The sequence below is a fragment of the Triturus cristatus genome, chromosome 5_1 (genome assembly GCF_964204655.1).
Source record: "Triturus cristatus chromosome 5_1, aTriCri1.1, whole genome shotgun sequence".
NCBI lineage: Eukaryota > Metazoa > Chordata > Amphibia > Caudata > Salamandridae > Triturus > Triturus cristatus.
Genome location: NC_140587.1, coordinates 159,030,845 through 159,052,339, shown reverse-complemented (window position 1 = coordinate 159,052,339; position 21,495 = coordinate 159,030,845). Strand labels below are relative to the sequence as shown.

General features: G+C 48.0%; 1 protein-coding gene across 1 annotated transcript in view; it reads left to right on the top strand.

Moving 5' to 3' along the window:
- The window catches only part of ZC3H3 (zinc finger CCCH-type containing 3), a 1,788,705-nt gene that overhangs the window by 307,695 nt on the left and 1,459,515 nt on the right, over nucleotides 1–21,495 (top strand). The window lies entirely within an intron of this gene.

Sequence of the window (21,495 nt, the reverse complement as noted above, 5' to 3'; positions counted from 1 at the left end):
CTGTCGTATGTGTGGAAGCTCCAGCTCTCCTTGTTGGTGTGGTTGTTTACCGTTGGGAAGGGGCAACCCTTCTGTGCCTTCACTATTGCAGGAATAGTCCGGAGGTGCTATACTACAGCCCTCTCTAGTCTCGTCTCTCTGTAAGAAAAGATGTCCCAACATAAGGGCCTGGCTGCAATTGCTGTTCCTACGCTGTCGTGGGATACTGATGGTTTCATTCCCATTTGTGGCCCCCTCTATCTAGAGGACTGTAGATAGAAGGGGACTTAATTCACTGAGCCGCCTTGCTGCCTTGTACTTAGAAACACACCTCCTCCCCCTAACTGAATATCCTGACGCTTTGTGCCGCAGGGAAAATAACTGAAGGAAGTGAGCCTGAGGAACAAATGTTCGGAAGTATACAAAAACAATAAATACATTTTCGACGCTGAGATCCGCTCACTACCTTCTTCCTTGCCAACAGCTAGTGAGGTCAGCACGCTGTCCATTTGAGACAGCATGTGCACGCCAATGACAATCACTACTGCGTGGACACTGGTGATTCTGTACAGGACAAATCTCCTTCAGAGCTCTTGGAGCTTGCAAGCTGTGGGCAGATCCAGTATTACTCACAGTGCACCGCTCTAATGGACTGACTATAGCGGCAAGGCCCCAGGGGTGTGCTGTAAACCAAGTTGCCATTCCCTGTGGTAAATTAAGTCGTCCATCCTCCAAGGTAAAATTGGGTCCTGTGATTTGTATTCTCAATAAACCGATTCGAAACAAAATTGGGTCCTGAAGATGGACTCCAACTGGTTCAAACTAAGCACTGGAGTGCTGTATATGTGCTGTTGAACCTAACTACCAAAATAGCTGAGAATCTGATGGAAAGTAAAGGTCCTCTCATGGATTAGGAAAACAACATTGGGAATGTTCTGAGACATCCAAAGCCAGAGTGTTTAGCAGGCACACTATACAGCTACATGACTGTATGCATTTAATGAAGCATAAGTGAACAATGAAGTATTCAGCTGAATGAATTCCATCCCATTCAGCTCTTGAGATAAAATCCATAAAAAAGCAAAGATAGATGGATGTTAAAAAACTAAACCTAGATCTCAGTCAGTGGCTTGTCTTGCCGTTCCAGCATTACGAAGGATGGCGGTATTTTACTCTCGCCGGCCACTTCCCCTCGTGTGCAGGCCTGTCCTGCCACGCGGACTCCATTTCTTAGGAATGTGGTAAGATCATTCAGCGTACAATTTGAGCTATGACTTAATCCCTGCGGCAAGTGTTGAGTCATTAGCAGGTTCTTCCTTACTGCAGTTGGTGGAGCAGGCCTGTGCGCCTTGGAATTCTGCTCATTGCTGGGTATTTTCTCATGCTGCATACAGTGACAGGTGGGGGTCCTTGCAAGGAGTGGAAGGATTAGAGTCCACATCATTCAGCGCCTCCAACCCGCTTCATATGTAGAGCTGAGCTGCGGAATCCACTTACAGAATTGTTCCTGAAGGTTTTCCTTAACGCAAGAGCCAGCCGTTGACATACAAGATTAGGGAAAATTGTTTACAATGAATGTAGCTCGGCTGCCAAAGTCCAGGTTAATTAGCCTTATTTTAAATGGGATCTCCCAAAACAGCTAGGGATTGACTTAAGCACTTTTTAAGTGAAGCCTTGGATTGGCACTTTACAGAAGTCCCTGCTAAGCGTGTGGGTCAATGAAGACCTGCCTCAGTGCTGCTTTTGTTTAAAATAATCATGCATTTATTCCCGTGAGATCACTGGCTGTTGTGAAGCAAGGGACTGGCCGCGTGTTCTCTAATGCTCAAATGTACCCGCAGGGTATTTCATTTTTTATTAATTTTGTTGCTGCCTTTTGTCCGTTTTTATCAACTCAAAATAGCTTCCTAGACTTACTTCAAATCACTGTCTCCACACATTAGAATATCATGTTTAGTTGGGAAAGTTCAACAGAAGCCACAAGTAAAATCGTAGGCTTCTCGTCTTCGCGTAGCAAAATTGATAACCACTAAAAGGAAACCTTTCAATCATTTCTTTAAAAAAAAAGAAAGGAAACCCATGTCTCTTTGGTCCCCAACATTGGGTCGATACCAAGCTGCTGTTCTTCACGTTCCACCAAAACTGAAGCAAAATATGGGTTATGTCACATGCTTCGATAGGACAAGAGTTTTAATTTCTCGAGCCCCTTTCCTTGTAGAAAGAATGGTCTTGCCTGTACCCGAGGGGTCTAGAATGAGTACACACAGAGGTGAAGTATTGTGCCAGATGCAAACCTGTGAGTAATTTGCAATTGTTTTTTTTAATTTCTTGGTACCAGTGGGCAGCTACCAAGCCAAAGACTCCACTGAGACTTTGAAATCCTCACCCCAAGCAGCAATTTTATTTCTCTTTTGGAAAAGAAAATTAAAAGGAAATTTAGATCAAGACATCCTATTCCAACAAGGGGAGGTTCAGAGATTCTTATGCAATTCTGGTAAAGAGACAAACAACAGGGGCACATCTTGTTCACCAGCACCGTGTTTCTTCTGCTAAAACATTTCTATCTTGTAAGCCTCCTACACCAGCTGAGACTTCTAGGTCTGAATGCTCTGCATGATACAGTATGTGCAATATAAAACCTCATTTCATATATAGCCTATATACTAGGTTTTGAACAGCTCTTCCCTATGGGGGGTATATCTGTAAAGAGACTAACCAGTCTGAGATTCTCCTCTGGAATGAATATCAAGACATTATTATGAACTCCCTATTGGATTTATCCGGGGTGTTTTTGAGGCATTTACATAGCTAGTGACTTCCTTGTTTTCCAACGTGTATCTTAATTGATAGTCCTAAGCACCCAATGATCTGCCCATATGCTTTACACTAGAGTATTTAACTAAGAGATAATATCTCTTTGAAATAGCAGTATTCTGTGATTATAGATAAGCTACATTTTTACAAAGGAAATGTTTTTTGTTTTTTTTAACAATACATTTTTATTGAGTTTCCATCGTACCAAAATGGCGAAGCCCAGAAGGGATAATACATACAAAATGCATTAGATAAAGTACGTAGATAAAACCCATATGGTCTGCAGAACAAAAGACCAAACACAATTTAAACAGCACCAAACACCCTTGTGAAGCATTACACATACAATGTATATCAATTTCCATCCACAGGACTACAAGATCAGTACACTACGCAGGTGAGTTGCTAACCATCAGTCGTTGAATGGGGTCATGAGAAGCAGACATTGGGGGGAGATCTATACCTCTGTATGTGGCCCAGCGGGCCCATATCTTCCCGTGCTTCTGTGGGCACCCTCTCGCCTGAAACACCACAAGTTCGGCCATCATACATCTATCCAAAGCCTTTTTCCAGTTGGTCACACTGGGCGGGGAGGGGTCTTTCCAGTGCTGCGCTATATCCCTTTGACTAAAGTAAGACCAAGAAATAAAAGGTGCTGTTTATAGCGATTCCCTCCAATGTCGTCCATGCCATGTAAAAGTACCAGTATGGGGTCGATCGGAATAGTCCACACCAGGACCTGACCCAGGCAAGACACCACATTGCTCCAGAACGACTGAATCGCTATACAGCTCCACACCGTATGTAAAAAGGATCCCTCCTCTGAGCAGCAGCAGAGGCACGTAGTGGACAGAATTGCACCCATTTTCCACAACTGATGACGAGTGTACTACACCCGGTGGAGCTACTTAAACTGGATGAGCCTGTATCTTGCAGACACCGCCGAGTAACGGGGGCTGGCCAAGGCTTCGGCCTAGTCCTCATCTGTGAGGGCTGGCAGATCCGTAGCCCAAGCTGTTCTGGTTTTATGGATAGTTGTCATAGCGTGTGTATTGAGTGTCTGGTATATTCGCCTAATTTTGTGGTCCCCGATGTCCCCATCAGTAGGCGCTCCTCCAACGGGTGGAACTCAGGCAAAGCCTCCAGTTGTCGTATCTGAGGGTCTAGGGCATGTTGAAGCCGTAGTTAACGGTGAAACTGTGATTTATGAAGGTCAAAATCCCACTGCAGCCCTTGAAAGGATTTAATGGTGGTGCCCCGCATGATATCCCCCAGCGTGAGGTCCCATTTGTGGAAACCGCAGAGCGCTGCAACAGGAGGAAATGTGTTTTTATTTCAAAATTACGTTGGTGCAGTTGATAAAATCTGCACGAAGCTCAACTTTAAAACTTTACTCAGAATAGGCAACCATTTTTCAAGTCTGGTGGAAATTCCTTAAGTAGATTTTTAAAAATGTTGTTACAAAAAAACGTTGAGCGCACTTTGAAGTGTTAATTATTTATATTCCCTCATTGATACGATTTGTAAATCGATTTTGAATTCGAAATACTAATCTGGTCAACTGAGATAGCTAATTTTCCATTTATGCTTGTGCTTCTCAAATAGTTTGACAGTGGATGTAGAATTTATGAAGTCTAATTGCTTATCTCAAACAGTCTATGTGAAGTTTCAGAACCGTTTTCGAGACGGTTTCATAGAAAATATTACAGCAAATGGGGCAAGCAGTGCATACCTCAATACCAACCTATATAAGTGGAGAGGAGGCCTGTCATTATGGGTGCCGGGGCTCAGCCCTCACCCCCTTTTTCAAACCATGATGAGTGCTGTCGGGCTGAAGAAAAAGTCAGCCTGATTGACACTCGCCAGGTCAGGGACTTTGCAAGCGCTAATGTGCAGGTGCCTGGCAGACTGAGACACATTTTCCTGGGCTGAAGATCTCAGCCCTGAGGGGAGTGACAAAAGCAGCCAATAAAAACCCTGTAAGAATCGTTCCCCTCAAGACGGGGCGGGGGGCTTGGAGTGGGGACGGGGCAGTGTCACCGACAGGCAGCGCAGCGTGGGTGCCTCAGATAGAGGCTCTCCTTATCCTGTGCCAAGGCCCATGTGCTAACCCTAAACCCTGACCCAAACCATGATCCTGGCCCATATCGTGCCCCTAACATTAACTCTTATCCCCAACCCTAACATGACAGTGACCTTAACAAGAACACTAACCCTGATCCTGTCCCTCGCCCTTGTGCTAACCCTTATCGAAACCATAAACCTGGAACTAACCATGGCCCTAACTTCATCTTTAATTGCTAAGCCTAAAATGACTCTGACTCTAACCAGAACCCAGAGCCTGTTCCAGAACCTGAGGCATAACCATGTCCCTATCATTAACCCTAACCCTGACTCTATTAAGAACTCTTGTCCTGATCCTTTGCCTGAAACTTGACTCAAACCATAAACCTATCTCTTACCAAAACCATGCCCGAACATTATCTTCAGGTTCATGTTATCCATAGCTCTGACATGCCCCTGACCTGAATGGGAGCTCGGACCCTGATCCTGTGCCTGACCGTGACTCAAATCATAAACTGGACTCTTATCCCAACCATGCTCCTGGACCTGGCTTTATCTTCAACCTTGACCCTGATCCCAGCCCACAACCTGTACACTAGCATTCCAAAGACTTTTCATTTCAAACTTTTTCAAGCTGTTTTTCACGTTTTGGGTTTTCAGACGTTTTTCTTTCAAACTTTTATATTGGAATCTTTTACCACATTCCTTTTTAGGTCTCGCGGCTAGCGATGCAGTGCGCCGCAATGTTCGCGCATCGAGAGTCCTTTTGTCCGGGGTTCCGAAACGGACCCTGGAATTGTACATGCTCGTGCGTGTGTTTTTAGTTACGTGTCGTGCTATTGACTTTTGCCTGCGTGTTTGTTTTTAAGATAGCACGCAATTGGCCAAAGGCGGGCGCATTGCTCCGCCCATGGTCTATTGGTGTCTATTACGCACATTGCTGCCATATGGTTTCAATTATCGTTCCCAGACACGGGTGCGATAATTGAAACCATATGGTATGGCTTGCTGTGGCGCGCAAACCACTTGTGGCTTTCTCTGTTTTCAAAAACGATTGCTTTCAGTTTTGAAATCGCTTTACTTGTTCTTGCACTGCGTCCGCACCAAAAACAGAGCAGGCTGCCAAAAATGGCTTCCATCTGCTGCTTTCACTTTTAACTTACAGCCGTCCTTCATCACAGTATAGCGGCCACTTCGGGAGGCTGTGCACCTTTCGTTTTTTTCTGCACGGCACCTGCAGCTAAACTCGAGCAGGCTGTCTTCAATGGCTTCCGCCGGCAACGGAACAATCACTTTCACTTCTAATTTTCAGAGGTGTTTCATCACAGCATGGCAGCTGCTTGCGAAGGTCGCAAGCCTTTATTTTTTTCCAGCATGGCGCCCGCAGCTAAAACAGAGCAAGCTGCCTAAAATGGCTTCTGCTCACTGCTGGCAACAATCACGCGCTTTAACGTTTAATTTACACAGCTTCATAGCGGATGAGCTGAGCGCCGAGCAGAAGAAGCAAGCACTGCTTGTTTCTTGTATTAGCACAATGGCAACGCCCTGCAGAGAATCCCTCCGTTGTGCACTCTTTGTCAAAGAACACAGCGTTTTTTTTTTAAATGTCAAGCTTTATCTCTATCAATGGAGGTCGCGTTTGCTTCTTAAAACTTCAGGGGGTATATCCGGCCCAAGGTGACTCGGAATACAGCTGGGATAAAAGGCACATTCGTCTACAAATACATGTTGCATTGTGTTAGGTTAATTAGTCAAGACAGCCTCGCGCCAGAAAGTCCTCTGTGTGATCTTTGGCAGTTTCGCTTACATTCAAACTATAATCCAGCGGCCAGAGCTGCCGACTCAGGAGTTGGGGTTCCAGGTTCGAGTCTCGGCGTCAGCACAGCATCCTGTGATTCTGGGGAAATCACTTACAATCCACGTGTCGATGCACAGCGCCTGGATACCCTCACGGGCTATATAAATCTACAAACTAATCGAATCTCGGAACAGGCTCTCTTTGGAAACCGAGTGTGCATGCGTTGGCTTCACACTGAGGCAGTAGCAAGGTCCTCTAAGAAAAGCTTCATAGCGCCGTTCAGCCGTCACTAAGCGCTGTGACATTCACATTTAGGCTTAGGTAGAAGTTGGTTGTAAGTAAATATGACACCATCATTGGCTTTGGGGACACAAAGCATTTACCCGAGGAATTCACTCGCATGGCAGTCACTTGCCTGTCCACCCCCAGCAGCAGGGACACAAGGAGAGGCCACCCGCCTGGCACACATGTAAATATTTAAGAAGAACAAATGAAACTGGGCAGCAATTGGTGGGTCCACAAAGAATACACTGGTCAAACATCCTCATTGATGCTTTAGAGCGAGCGGGTGTGGGGTCTCATCTTCACCAAGGGCGTTGTGCTTAATGACGTTGTAGCCCCCTACTGGGAAATCCACTGAGGTAACAAACCTGGGAGTGAGCCCAGCCTGTCGTTGACTCCAAGTGAATGATGTCACCAGAAGCGCTTTTATCACTGGCCCCTCCTCACGTCTTCCCGCACATGGGTTTCCCACAGAAGGGTCAGGCCTACCCCCACCCTATCCAGTCCCGGATGGGCTGTACCTGGGGGCACTAATCCACCGACTCTGAAGGCTTCAAACACCACAGAAAGCAGTGGCCAGGTGACTACTACAACTTGGATTAAGTGACCACATCACCCAGCCATCTAGGCTCCCACTGGCTACCCCTGGCCAGATGCGCCTGCACCGGACTCTCTGCACTGCCCATAGGGCCATCTAGGACACCAATGCGTTTATCTTTCAAGTGCAGCTCCAAACATACAAGCAGCCGGACACAGAGCATCTCTCTGGTCATCACACAGGACACCAAGATACTTCCCACGCAACGCACTCTGTGAGCCCACACTCTCCCAAACACACACAACCACTACACACACTGTGAACCTCCTTAAAATTCCTACCCACCAAACAAACACCAGAGACCACTCAGCAGGAGTATACCACAACACAACACACCATAACGTGTATTTGTAAAGCACGCGTTCACCCAGAAGGATGTCTTGGAGTTGAATTACAGACGTTTGTTGTAAATTTAAATAGTTGTCTCTCCCTAACCGATTACACAGGACCGAAAAGAAACACAATTCTGACCTTACCACCCACACCAAAGTTATAGGCATGACCCGGAAAGGCTCCCTGGGTCCTCCCTCCGGGCCCTCCCCGCGCTGAAGCACAAGTACACACCGCAGCCATAAAAAGAGCATCTCTGGTCATCATACACCGCAATAAAAGACTCCTACACGATGCATTCTGTGCCTCCACTCTCCCAACCACACACAGCTGTGAAGTACCATTCTGCCGTCCTCAGAAGCGCCGCAGCGCCTCACCAGGGCTTCGAAGCGCTAATAAATACACTACCAGCCTAAGAAAGATGAAGGCTGTGTTGTCCTTCTTCCCTTGTCGCCGTCCCCCTCCCCCATCGGTTTGTGCGCCAGCAGCATACCTCCAGGACAAGAGACGCAGCAGATCTTGTATTTTGGCAGCACATTAATCAAGTGCATCAAATGGCTTAGAGCGATAAACTGAAAAAACAGGTACTTGTGTGCTTATGTAGGGTCTGGACATTGTTGATTTTTGATTTCCGCTAGGGAAAGTTGTTGACAAGGAGTTGGCAATTGTTACTAGCCACATTATGAGTTCTCCTCAGCATCTGTCATCTAGAAATTGTTATTTCAAATGTGACTTAATCCAGCACTGCGTTTGAAGTGCTAGTGCTGTCCCGTTTAAAGCATAATAACTGTGCTAAAAAGTGCCAGCCGTTCGATTAAAAGTAACGTATCACCCGCTAAAGGACTTGTGCCATGGAAGTATAGCGAGCGAGCTTTGAACTGCTGTATTGTCAAATTAAAGGTACCGAGCTCCAGTCCCCCCCCCCAGGTACTGGGGCAGGGCCGGCTTTAACGAGGTGCACGCACTGATTTTGGTGTGGGCGCTGTCTTTTTGGTGTGGGCGCTGTCTTTAACAAGCATTTACAATGTAAAAGGTCTCGCATTTACGCGAGTTTAAGCTATTGGCATTGTAAATTACAATGCCTTTTATTTATGTTTTAAAAACGGAAACAAAAGTAAAAGGCAATGTCATTTGCAATGTCAATAGCTCAAACTCACGTAAATGCGAGACCTATTGCATTGCAAATGCTTGTTTAGAAGGCTTGCGTACCTCTTTGTATGTTGAGCTCACCAAGACGGTTTCTCCAAATGTCTAGATTGCGGTAAATGCATGTGATGAGACTTGCGATGTCAACAGACTATGGCAAAGGTGACAATTGAATTAGTCGTAATGAAATTGCCACCTACCTGTCATCCTGGCATCTTGCCATTTTTCCTCACTCGCTTAACTGACCTCCCTTGCTCATTTTACTCTGAGTTTCTTTATTTCCCCCGTGGCTTTTATCACTAGAGTAAAGTATGTACAGAAATCTGTTTGGAACTTGTGATTTCTCCTTCCAGCAGACTGCATTCTAGCAGATTTATTCTTTTCTATAAGAACAGAATGAGTGGTGTATCAGCTAGTGTTTATATTGTGAAGCTTGATTTTTGACTATGTCACCCAGCGTGCAAATCCCTCTAATGCGACCTCTTGTTTAAGCCATATATTTACCAGAGGGGAGTTTCTTTGGTAAGGCTTGTGGTCCAGACTACCCCACTCAGTGCCTCTTGACAACTTTGGTATATCCTATTTTTTGCAGGTGGAGTCTACCAAGTATCAGACCACTGCAAAGAATAGGGAGAAACTGTGACTCTTCCAGGGCCATCCAATAATTGTGTGCAGGGGTCCCCCTCTGGTGTCAAAAAGTGATCCATTAATAGCCAAATAATATGGTTGTAGGTTTGACATCACCAGACACAAGTCCTGTGAGGACTGATGACAACATTTCCACCTAGAGATATATGGGGCAATCCGGCCTGCTTGTAGGTCTGGAACTACTATTCACTTCAACAGAAAATGTCTGTCAGTTTTTCCAAAGGGAAGTTTTGGAGTGCATATAAGAATATCAATAGTGTGATCATCTTAAACAAGGCTACCCTGTGCAATATAGTCTATAGTTTAAGAATCCAGAATGTTTTGACCATTTCACATGGACGCTGAACCCAATCCCGAAGAGATCATCCCCAGGACCTTATGGGCTTAGCACCACAGCAGCAGTATCCATATAGCTGTCCACAGCATGCACAGCCATCAAAAGAATATGCAGTGGCGGACTGCCTACAGTAAAACTCCTCTCAGCAAAAATGCTTTTGGGAAGTTGTGCATGTTACTGTCCTTCTCCCACTTCTCTCCCCAGCTGACCTTTAATCTGTTGTTAATGTCGCTCGTAATAACTTCTTGTGGAGACTTTCCTTGAGACACACCTGACAAAAGCAACCAGGGACCCAGTAGATCTGTATAATCAATGCAAGTTTATTGCTCTCTTTAATTTCTAGGTGATTACATTTTCCTCAGTGTGAGCTTCTAAGATGAGGATGGGTCAGATTGTGTGCACTAGGCCTACGAAGGAGACTTGCAGAATCGCTGCATCGAGGAGCCAATCGTAACTGTCAATACAATGCTCCATTTCTCACCAAGGTGCTAGTTGGAGCAGCTTCTAAGCTTCTCCTTTGTGATGTACATGTCTACCAATACTTGGTTCAACTTAACGATCTGAGCTTCTTTTCTGATCTAGAAACTAAGCTTCACTTGGTCCTAAAGAGTTGGTACGGTTTGGACGTTTCTGTGAACCAGCTTAGTTCACGTAGATAACCTCTACAAAGGCTTTACAATGGGTTCTTCCCTGCACCACAGTGAAGTAGACATGAAATGCCCTGTGCCTTACTTCAGTGGTGGCACCACTTCATAATACAGAGCTTCCAGAGTTCTCCGGGACGAGGGCAGCCTCCCACATTTACGTGTAATGTGCAGTGATGTATGAAGCGTGGTACAGTGCCATAGGCAAACCCTAAACTGCGATACTTGTAGTAGCAGCCGTCATCCCAGTGCCATTAGAAGAGATAAAAATAATCACAGGGAGTGGAGGTTCCATAGCACCCTCCCATCTGCCATTCCTAATCTTTTGAATTCATATGGACTGGGGAGTGAAGAAGGGGATCCTAGGATGAGGCAAGTTACATGACCAATGGCCAAAGGAAGAAAGAGAACACCACATGCACATCCCAGAGATCATTTGTATGTCTTTGGTATCCTTGTGTACATTTTCAGGATAACAAGTAATTTGCTTTGATGTGTCAATGCCTCTGCAGCTTTTATTTTAGTAATGTCTGACACTCCAGCTACAGTACAAACGCAAATATACATAGCATCCATTTTCTTCAATATCACGTCACTAGCTTCTCTACTCTTGCTGTACACTGAGGCAGTCTTGAAGATGTTAACCATTAGCCTCCTATAGCTTCACATGCCAGTGTGTACAGTGGACAGCCCAGTATCGAGAGTAGTGGATTCCTATACTCTTCTCCTACAGGTGCAATATTTATCATCTGGGCGGTAAGCGCTACCCCAGTCGCCAGAGGTAGCTCGTGAACTCATCTAATGAAGCCTCATAGACGAGAGTTGAGGAATCATGGGAAGATGTGTAAACTGGAAATACGTGTGCCAACAGCTGATCTCGGTAGGTCCAAGCCTTCAGTAATGTGAGTGGGTCTGGTATTTAGGAAGCCTGCAGTTACTGTTTCTTTAAATACTTTATAACCTTATCTTTTGTATAAATTTGTCTTTGAAGTGTTTTCTTCATTACAATGTTTAACCTTCTAGGTGCATTTCGTAGCTTCTTGGCCAGTGCGGTGTTGCACACCCGATCTAGAACTGGATGGCCCTTTCTTTGTCCCTTGCACTGCCCTTTGTCCTGTCTGAGTAGAATCTCAAGTAGCCCTTCTCAGAGCACAGCAAGCCCTATCTCCAAAGGTGTGTGCTGAGCTAAATAAATAGTTTTGAAGTATCAAATGGGTAGGCTTGGTAATCCAAAATGTTTTTCTTCCAGGTGATGTTCTGCAGCCCATTAGTGAAGGCCACCTGTTGCAGCGGGCTGGTGCTGCCTCGTTGTAGAAAATATTTGGGACTCATGGTTACATCGAGGCCTCAGGAGGATGGCACTGCGCGCGCATGCTATGGGTACTTCCTAGAACGAGGAAACTGAGAGGGGCATGTTTGTGAGACATCCCACCTCATCCCTTCCCTCATGGCCTGAGTGTTTTGGCTGGGGCTACTTGCTCTCCATTACGTGGAAACTATTTAGAAAGCTCTAGTCATTTGCACTCGCACTCCCTCACCCTGTAGTGGCCATCTCTGTGAGCTGCCAAGCAGCCGGGCCGCCCCTCCCTTCAGTATTGAGCTTAATTATAGCAAGCTGCACTTTAATGATGTAATGGGCCACATTGACATAAACATTTGACCTACCAGGTAAGGATGCATAGATGTTGCAAGGTATTTACCAACTCGTTCTGAGTTGTAGGATCTGGTCCTATAATCTACATAGAGTGACAACTATGCAGACAATTCATTAGTTTGACTCCTGCTGGAATTACCCTGGAATTACCCTGGATTATGTCGTAATGTCCACAAGCATACCCTGCATGTAATCCACAAGCATAGAATATACTGTGTCTGCATAATGTTCACACTATACACATACATCACGTTATTTCCAAATGGATGTGACAAGTTGGCATGCCTAGGGGAGAGTCAGAGTGCACACTGTGTCACTGGAACCAAGTTATACTCTGCTGATGAGCCCAGAATTAGGGTGAAACCAGTGCTAGGTTGCTTGTGTTCTGGTCCACAGAGGATCTGGTTCTGCTGCACATTTAATTTGGGCTGCACTATTCCACTGGAGCAGTGTCAAGACTGATTAACATATGGCTGGGTCCAAACTGAGGTGTCATGCTTTGCAAAATAAGGATGGACTGGGATGCGGTCCCAGTAATTACCGGTGGGTGGGATTAATTAAGCATGCCATCACTTTTTGGTATGCAAAAAACACAATTGATGGACAGAATGCAGAACAATGTCATACATTCACCCCAGTACAGAGATCTGGGCCTAAATCCATCGTTTTTTTGCTCACCATGCCATTCCAGTTTGAACCCAGCCATATGCAAATCAGTCTTGACCCTGTGCCCCATGGGAACAGTCCAGCCCGAACTGCCAAGCCAGGTCCTCCCTGGACTGGAATCAAGCATCCTAGGACCGGTTTCGGGCTTTCAGCCCTCGTCAGCCAGGATAGCTTGATTCCAGTGGCATGGAGAGCAAGGGACTCACGTCTGAGCATACCCTTCCCACTCGGGGTGACAAATGCAAAAAACACAATTGATGGACAGAATGCAGAACAATGTCATACATTCACCCCAGTACAGAGATCTGGGCCTAAATCCATCGTTTTTTTGCTCACCATGCCATTCCAGTTTGAACCCAGCCATATGCAAATCAGTCTTGACCCTGTGCCCCATGGGAACAGTCCAGCCCGAACTGCCAAGCCAGGTCCTCCCTGGACTGGAAACAAGCATCCTAGGACCGGTTTCGGGCTTTCAGCCCTCGTCAGCCAGGATAGCTTGATTCCAGTGGCATGGAGAGCAAGGGACTCACGTCTGAGCATACCCTTCCCACTCGGGGTGACAAATGCAAAAAACACAATTGATGGACAGAATGCAGAACAATGTCATACATTCACCCCAGTACAGAGATCTGGGCCTAAATCCATCGTTTTTTTGCTCACCATGCCATTCCAGTTTGAACCCAGCCATATGCAAATCAGTCTTGACCCTGTGCCCCATGGGAACAGTCCAGCCCGAACTGCCAAGCCAGGTCCTCCCTGGACTGGAAACAAGCATCCTAGGACCGGTTTCGGGCTTTCAGCCCTCGTCAGCCAGGATAGCTTGATTCCAGTGGCATGGAGAGCAAGGGACTCACGTCTGAGCATACCCTTCCCACTCGGGGTGACAAATGCAAAAACACAATTGATGGACAGAATGCAGAACAATGTCATACATTCACCCCAGTACAGAGATCTGGGCCTAAATCCATCGTTTTTTTGCTCACCATGCCATTCCAGTTTGAACCCAGCCATATGCAAATCAGTCTTGACCCTGTGCCCCATGGGAACAGTCCAGCCCGAACTGCCAAGCCAGGTCCTCCCTGGACTGGAAACAAGCATCCTAGGACCGGTTTCGGGCTAGCAGTTGCCAAACCGGTGCAGTGCACATATAATGCACACCCACAAAGTAGTAACACTTGGATATTCACAAATGCACTTGCTATTTGAGCACCTAGGTTACACCAGAATGGACCTGGCATTATTTGTGAAGAAAGTGTGCTAACCCATGCATTAATTTTAGGATGTGTGAGAAGGGGTTTGTGTAAAAGTAAAAAGCAGGTGTGGGATAGAGTAAGTAGGCATAGGTTACTGATGCACATTAATTCACTATGCAGAGTAGTGCTTACATGCATATGAATTGATAAAAGATAATGATATGTGCATTATCTTGTGTGCATTATTGCTAATGCTGTATGAATTTCACACAGTATTTGTGTAACATAGTGGTAAAAAGATAGCTTTATGCTAAGTGAGCTATGGTTGATTGGGAGGTGGTTACTTGGCTGGCATCTGGTGAGGAGAACCCAGAAATTCAGCTTCCTTCTCACAGTGGACCACGTTTGTCTGGAATGAAGACCAAAGTAAACAAGCCTTTGATCCCAGATCAGACTTGCAGGGAAGGGATAGTAGATGTTTTGAAGCGTAGGTGGTTTCAACTTAAGGGCTTTTGTTTGCATCTCTAGGTCCCTTCTTAAAACTTATTGTAGAAAAGTGCCCCTTTTTGCATGATTACACCCACTTTTTGTATAAACGTCTGATGCAACCTGACTTGATGTGCCCTGGGTCCCTGCCAATCAGGTTCCCAGGGCCTGTGTTCTTTCCCAAGACTGTACCTTTGTACCCACAAACGGCACATCCCTGACCACAGGTAAGCCCCTTGTAAGAGGGCACTGTGGCTAGGGAAGGCCTCCAAGGGCTACAGCACCTATTGTGCTACCATTAGAGGCCCTGAACCTTAACACCCACACACTGTAACTGCAGGCTGCGTGTTCTGGTGCAGACACAAGTAAAGAGTCAACATGGCACAGATCCCTGTGTGCCATGCCCACAACCCACTGTCTGAGGCCTAGGTAAGTGACCCCACTAGCAGGGTGCACTAACCCTCAGGCGAGGGCACAGTGGCATGAGCCCTATGCCCGACAGTGTCTAAGCCCATTCCTAAACAATGTAAGTATAGTAAAGCCAAAAAGAGTATATGGTTTGGGAGTTGACCACAACGGACTCCACAGCTCCATAATGGCTTTGCTAAAAACTGGGAAGTTTGGTAGCTAACGTCTTAGCACATTAAACCCACACTTAAGCCAGTGTGGGATTTATTGTAAAATGTACTTGGAAGGCTGTTGGACTTGGCCCTTTTCCCAGAAATTTTTCGCTTTTCTGTGGAACGACATATGAATGCTGTATGAATGTGTGCAGACTGAGTTTCCCCATTTTAAAAATGTAACTTAAAATGGATGCCAAAGCTGTGTGGTTGCGCCGTTTGACTGAGCTAGGTTGACAGTCTAGGCGTTATTTCCCAGCAGCCCCAGCTTTTGGAGGGAAGCCTGGCACTCAGGGTGCTCTACCCCTCCCCCTAGGCCAGTTAGAGCCAGTTTCCCCAGACGCTTCTAGAAGCTTCTGGCACTGTCTGGAAGGTGGGGTGAGGGGCGTCAAACGGGCGGAGCTGGGCTGCCATGCAGTCAGTCAGAGAGTGGACCTGGGAGAGAGGGGACCTGCTGCCAGGGGTTACGCCACATAGGCCTGTGTGCTGGGCCCTGAGCCTACCTACCCCCCCCCTACTGTCCACAGGGCGAGGGAAAGATATAGTTGGGGCAACGCAAACCTGGAGAAGCCCTCGCAGGAGTTTTAGGCGGTAGGATCAGTCAGGGACCTATGCCTCTGAAGGTGACAGGGTTTAGGCACTGCCCTTTAAGTGAGTGAGGGATCCTGAACTACCCACTGATCTGGCCCGGCGAGAGGAGAATCCAGGGACGACAGGCAGAGACTGAGTAGTCCGCCTGCAGCCACCAACGCAACTTCCCCCCCTCCAGAAACCCTCAATCAAGGGGCAGGGACCAGAGAGCGCTATTTACAAGCTGCCTGCAAAGAGAGAGCGCTATTTACAAGCTGCCTGCAGGGAGAGAGCGTTTTATTCAAGCTGCCCGAGGAAGGAGAGCGCTATATCCGGTGAGCGCTACATCTGAAGTGACTGTGTTCTGCTGGGGGGCGCTGTCTGTCCACTCCCCTGTGATGTCGCCATATTATTGGTAAAGCGACGCCAGTGGGAGCCCACCCCGCGTGATACCTCCGTGGGCGCGAGTGCCAACTGCCTCGGCGCTTATTTACATCGGGAGCCTACCCCGCGTGTGTGCCACCTTTGGAGGGTTAATCACCACATCGGGAGCCCACCCCGTGTGTGTGCCGCCACGCGGTGTTGGTGGTTGTGCCAGCGGGAGCCTACCCCGCGGCTCTGATGCCCAACGCGGGTGCCTACCCCACAAGCGTCTTCAGCTGAAGGCGGGAGCCTACCCCGCACTTCCAAACTGCCCCGGAATCACCGCCGCGACCCGAGGTAGCGTTGGAGGCCGCCGCGCTGCCTGCGGCGACCCGGAAGGTGTGTGGATCACCGGGCGGGGGCGGAGCCGAAGCCGGAAGGGATTCCCCAGTCGAGCGGGGCTCCCGGGAAGCTGGGAGAGCCCCGCGTGAAGCCTGCCCTGCACGGAGCCTCGCCGGCTCAAGAACGAAGTCCCGGGTCCCAGGAGGGGGCCCGGGCGAAGTTGAAGGATGCGTTGATGTGGTCGGGGCTCTCCTACGCTGAAGAGAGCCCCGCGTTTGCAGCGGAGAGGCGGAAGGAGGGGCCCGAGGCGCATGGTCGGCGCCTGCCCCACCGCCCGGGTGAAGCTCCGTGAAGTCCGGAGGCGTCCTGACCCTCGCGGGGCCCGCACAGTGAGGGAAGAGTCCTGAAGGAGCAGGGGACTGCCGAGGCAACTATCGGTGCCTGTCCCCTGCTGGAAGGAGTCTGAGGGCCCGAGGAGCTCTCCAGCGAGCCGGTGAGTGGGGCTCTGAGGTCGTGTGGTAGGGGGGGTGTGTCGGGGCACATTGCCGGTGCCCGCCCCCGGTACCTGGACTGATCCTCCCCGCTGCCCCGTCTGACAGAGGGCAGCGGCCACGAAGTAAGAGGCAGTGGGCGCCCAGGAGTCCCGGAGGTGGGCCCCAAGGTCCCCTTACGTAGTGCCACCCTGGGCTGGATCGAGGGATTTTTAAACCCAGTGAGGGGGGTCAAGCGGACTGCCTACGTGACTAGCAACTTGCAGGCCTCATTTTGGACTGTTGACGCGTGGGGGTCACTTTGGAGGCCCCACTGACATGCCCAGATGAAAGTCAAGGGATAACGCTTTGAGGGAGATACCGGGGTAGTGCTACCGGGAACTGCAATGCCCTATGCAAGGTTCTAATGGAGTGCTAGATTTCATACCCTGATTGACGGCTCTGATTTGAAGCGCCATGTTTATATGTTTAAATGCCCGATTTACAGTGCTAAGAATTTGATATGCGCGGCACTATGTGTATCTGCCAGGTTCTGAGAGCTATTAATGTGCTATGCTCAGCGCTATGTCCAGTGGCTATGTTTTGAGCGCTTTCGCCTTGCTAGGTGCGGCGCTATATTAATGGTTATGTCTAGATGCCAGGTTAAGGTGGTGATGCTCTGCCTACCCTAATTTCCTGCCTCAGGGGATGCCCAGGCCGGTCATGTATATTGTGATGCTGTGAGGTTTCCGTTACAGGTGTTCCGGCCTAATGTCTCACGTCATGCCCTGATGTATTTTATTGCAGGATTAATGTGGATGGATGGGAGCTTTATTTCTCACGTACAATTATTTTATCTGTAAATCGCAATGATTCCGGCAGGGGCCCGATTGGCCCTGCCCTGTACATAATTCCCCCCTGTAAATTGGAACCGAGCGCCAGTTGGCGCAGTGTAGAGATTACCTGACACCTAGTGGTTTTGACAATACAAAAGTTATTTCTACCTAAACTGGTGTAGTGTCTCTTTTTGTAGTGTGCCTTGTGTGTCGCCTGTGTGTACTGCGTGGATGCTTTGCACATTTCCTCCGGAGTTTGGCCCGCCCGCTCTGCACCACGCTACCCGTTTCCAACAAAGGCACCTTAGCGATGCCCCATGAAAATGGACTATTCCTGGTGTGGTTCCTGAATGGCTGCCTGCCATTTGCCACCACCAGACAGGTGTCTGAACCCCTGTGTAGAGAGCTTCCGCTCTCTGGGTCCAGAAACATAGCCCATCCTGGGCAGAGGTGTCATGTCTCCTTCCCCAGGATGGGCTGGGTCCACAAAGAGGAAGCTTCAAAGGCTTGCTGCCTTTAGAAGCTGTTCCTGCCTTTTGCTTCCCCCAGCAACTGGCTCCCGTCGTTTCTAGCCCCCACTCTGGGTGGGCGAATCGGCAGGAAAACCAAGCTAGGAAGAGAGGTGTGCTCCCCTTTGCAAATCTACCCCTCAGGTGGGAGAGGAGAGGTAAGCACACATCTCAGTCCCCTCCATTTTGAAGATGGGTGTACTCAGCCAATTAGTAATAGGCGCATGTCCCCTGCCACTGTAGGGTGGCATAATAGAGGATGCACCCACCTCAAGGAAGGGACCCATTGGTCTCGACCTGCACACCCCTCTCACGCCCCTAAATCTAGTATTTAGGGTCAACCATGACCCTTTCCTCCTCAGATTCAAGGAAGAAAGAAGGACCAAAGAGACTCCCTGACCCAGAAAGAAGAGGGCACCCATTGCTTTGGCCCCAGCCCTACCGGCCTGTCCCGACTCCGACCTGCCTACAGCGAAGAAACAAGCTCCCTCAGAGCCAGGTGGACCTGCCCTGCACTCAACCTACAGACTCTGTCTCCCGTGAGTACCAGATTTGCTCAATCAAAGACCTCAAGACCAGAATCCGGATTCAGGTGACTCCGCAATCCTGCACCTGACACCCATGGCCCGAGTTCGAGAGTCCCAATACCATGAGGAGGTCTCCCCAGCGATCCTGACCTCGTATCTGGTGACCGCTGACCTCCCTCAAGCCTCAAGACGAAGCCTGCAGCCTTTAACTGAAGAGTCTCCCCGACCGCGACAGGAGCTGGAAACCCGACGCCAGAAGACACCCCTGCACCTGACGCCCCATGGCCTTGGTTGGCCCAACCAACGATGTCTAGGCATCTCCCAAGAACCCAACTTACCTCTCCAGCCAGTGGTCGCCTTTAGGAAGTCTCCTTGCCAGAGCCTGCAGCAACTTTGCTGAACCGAAGGTCTCCATTGAAAATCACAGGGTCCCTGACGTCTCTTTGGCACCCTGTAGCCGGCTGCCCCTGTGCCACTGGTAGTGCAGCTCCTGTGCTGATTTTTGGCCCCTGCAGTGCTGACCTTAAACCCAGGAGCTTTGCTCCCACACTCGAGTGGCCTGCTTGTAAGCAGTCCCTATCCGATGGCTCCCTGAGCCCCACTGGCAAACATTGGGCCCCTGCACTCTGCACCCGGCCGTCCCAGTGCCGCTGGTGATGCGATTCAAGTGCCCATCTAGGCCCTAGGGTCCTAACCCCCAAAACTTCCACTCGTATGTCGTGTACTTATCTGAGAAACCGCTAACCCTTTTTCCCAATAGGAACCCATGTTATGATATTTTGGGCCTAACAATGTTCTGTTGAACTGATGTTTGTATGAAAAGAAAGTAACTCTGCTTGAACTTAAGAATTGTCGTACTTACCTGTAAGTGACCAAAACTAGTGTATGGTATCTTTGCATACCACCTCGAGTATTCAAAGTAACCAAAAAGTAATCCAAGAGTAATGAAAAGTATTTCTATCTTATTTAAATCGTTTCTAAAGCATGCATAAACCTCCAACAATTGCACATTCAACCACAACTGCATTTCCTTGATAAGTTTGAGAGTATATTTTATTTACCTCTGACAAGTCCTGCTTAGTTCTAAAATAAAACATGAGTATACCTTTTTTATACTTACCTGATTGGTCTGGATTTTGTCTCTGAGTGTGTGCAACCAGTCCTTGATTGAGTGAATACAATAAATGCTTAACACACCCTCTGGATAAGCCTAACTGCTCACCCTCACTACTACAAAGGGACCTGTTAGTACTTATCTATTTAGCCTCTGCTATACCTCTTGGTACTCCCTGGACTCTGTGCACACTATAACTCATTTTGATATAGTACAAACAGAGCCAGCTTCCCACACGTATTTTTCGGGCTACCCGCTTGATTGTTTCGGTAGGGGTCAGGAGTTGATTGAGAGGTCTGTTTAAAAAAAAAAAAGAGCCCAGAAACTCATCCATCTTGCAGTAGACTACAGTAAAGCACATTTGGCCCTAACAATGATCAACTGACCCTTTAGCCAACACGAGATATTACATCAAGGGAACAGTGAATTATAAAGGTAGCGTGGGTGAGATATCAATGAACAAAGCAAGCTCAAAGAGTGGACCATCTACCTGGCTTATCTTTTTTCTCTAAGCCCTGAAGTTAAGGCTTGCCGCCCCCATGATGCCCATAAGTGGTTTACGGACCAGCTGAAAATTCTTAAATTAGATCTTAGGCGCTCCGAACGCCTTTGGAGACGTAACTACTGCCCTCTTTTGCGAGCTAAATATAAGTCTCTTTTAGCTAATTATAAGAAGGCTATTCTTACAGCCAAAACCATCTACTTTTCGGAAAAAATTACATCATCTGTCTATAAGCCTAAAGAGATTTTTTCTATAGTTCGGAATTTAGTTGCCTCCGATAGGGCCAACCCTAATCTCATTCCATCCCAAGCTCTCAGTTTATCTTTGGACGATTTTTTTATAGAGAAGATTGCGAAGATTAAATCTAACATTCCTTCAGTTCCTTCGCCATCTTTTTCTTCTGTCCCTCCTCCGCCCTCTTCCTTCCTTGATCAGTTTTCCCCTATTTCCCTGGATTCCTTCCTTGCTCTTCTCCAAAAAGTGAAGTCAGGCTCCCCAGCTGATTGCGTTCCAGCTCGCATTCTGAGAGAGCTCTTCACTCACTGTCCTGACCCTCCTCTCTCCCTCCTTAATGCCTCTATTGCTTTAGGCCTAGTCCCGAAATTCTTCAAATCGGCCATAGTCTTCCCCATTTTGAATAAATCTGGATTAGACCCCTCTCTTCCGGTTAACTTTCGACCTATTTCGCTTCTTCCATACTTAGGGAAGATTTTGGAGAGTCACGTCACTTCTTGTCTCTCCACTTTCATTGAGGACAACCATCGATTGGCCTCCCACCAAGCGGGTTTCCGCCCGGCCCACTCTACTGAGTCGGTAGTCTTGTCCGTTCTTGATGAGCTCAAGAGTAAAGCTGACTCCAACCTCCCCCAAGCCCTGGTGCTCCTTGATTTGTCCGCTGCATTTGACACGGTCAATCACTCCATCCTTCTTGGCCGTGTCAGTGCAGCGGGCGTTCGGGGCACTGCCCTCTCTTGGCTCGCCTCCTTTCTTAAAGAACGGACTC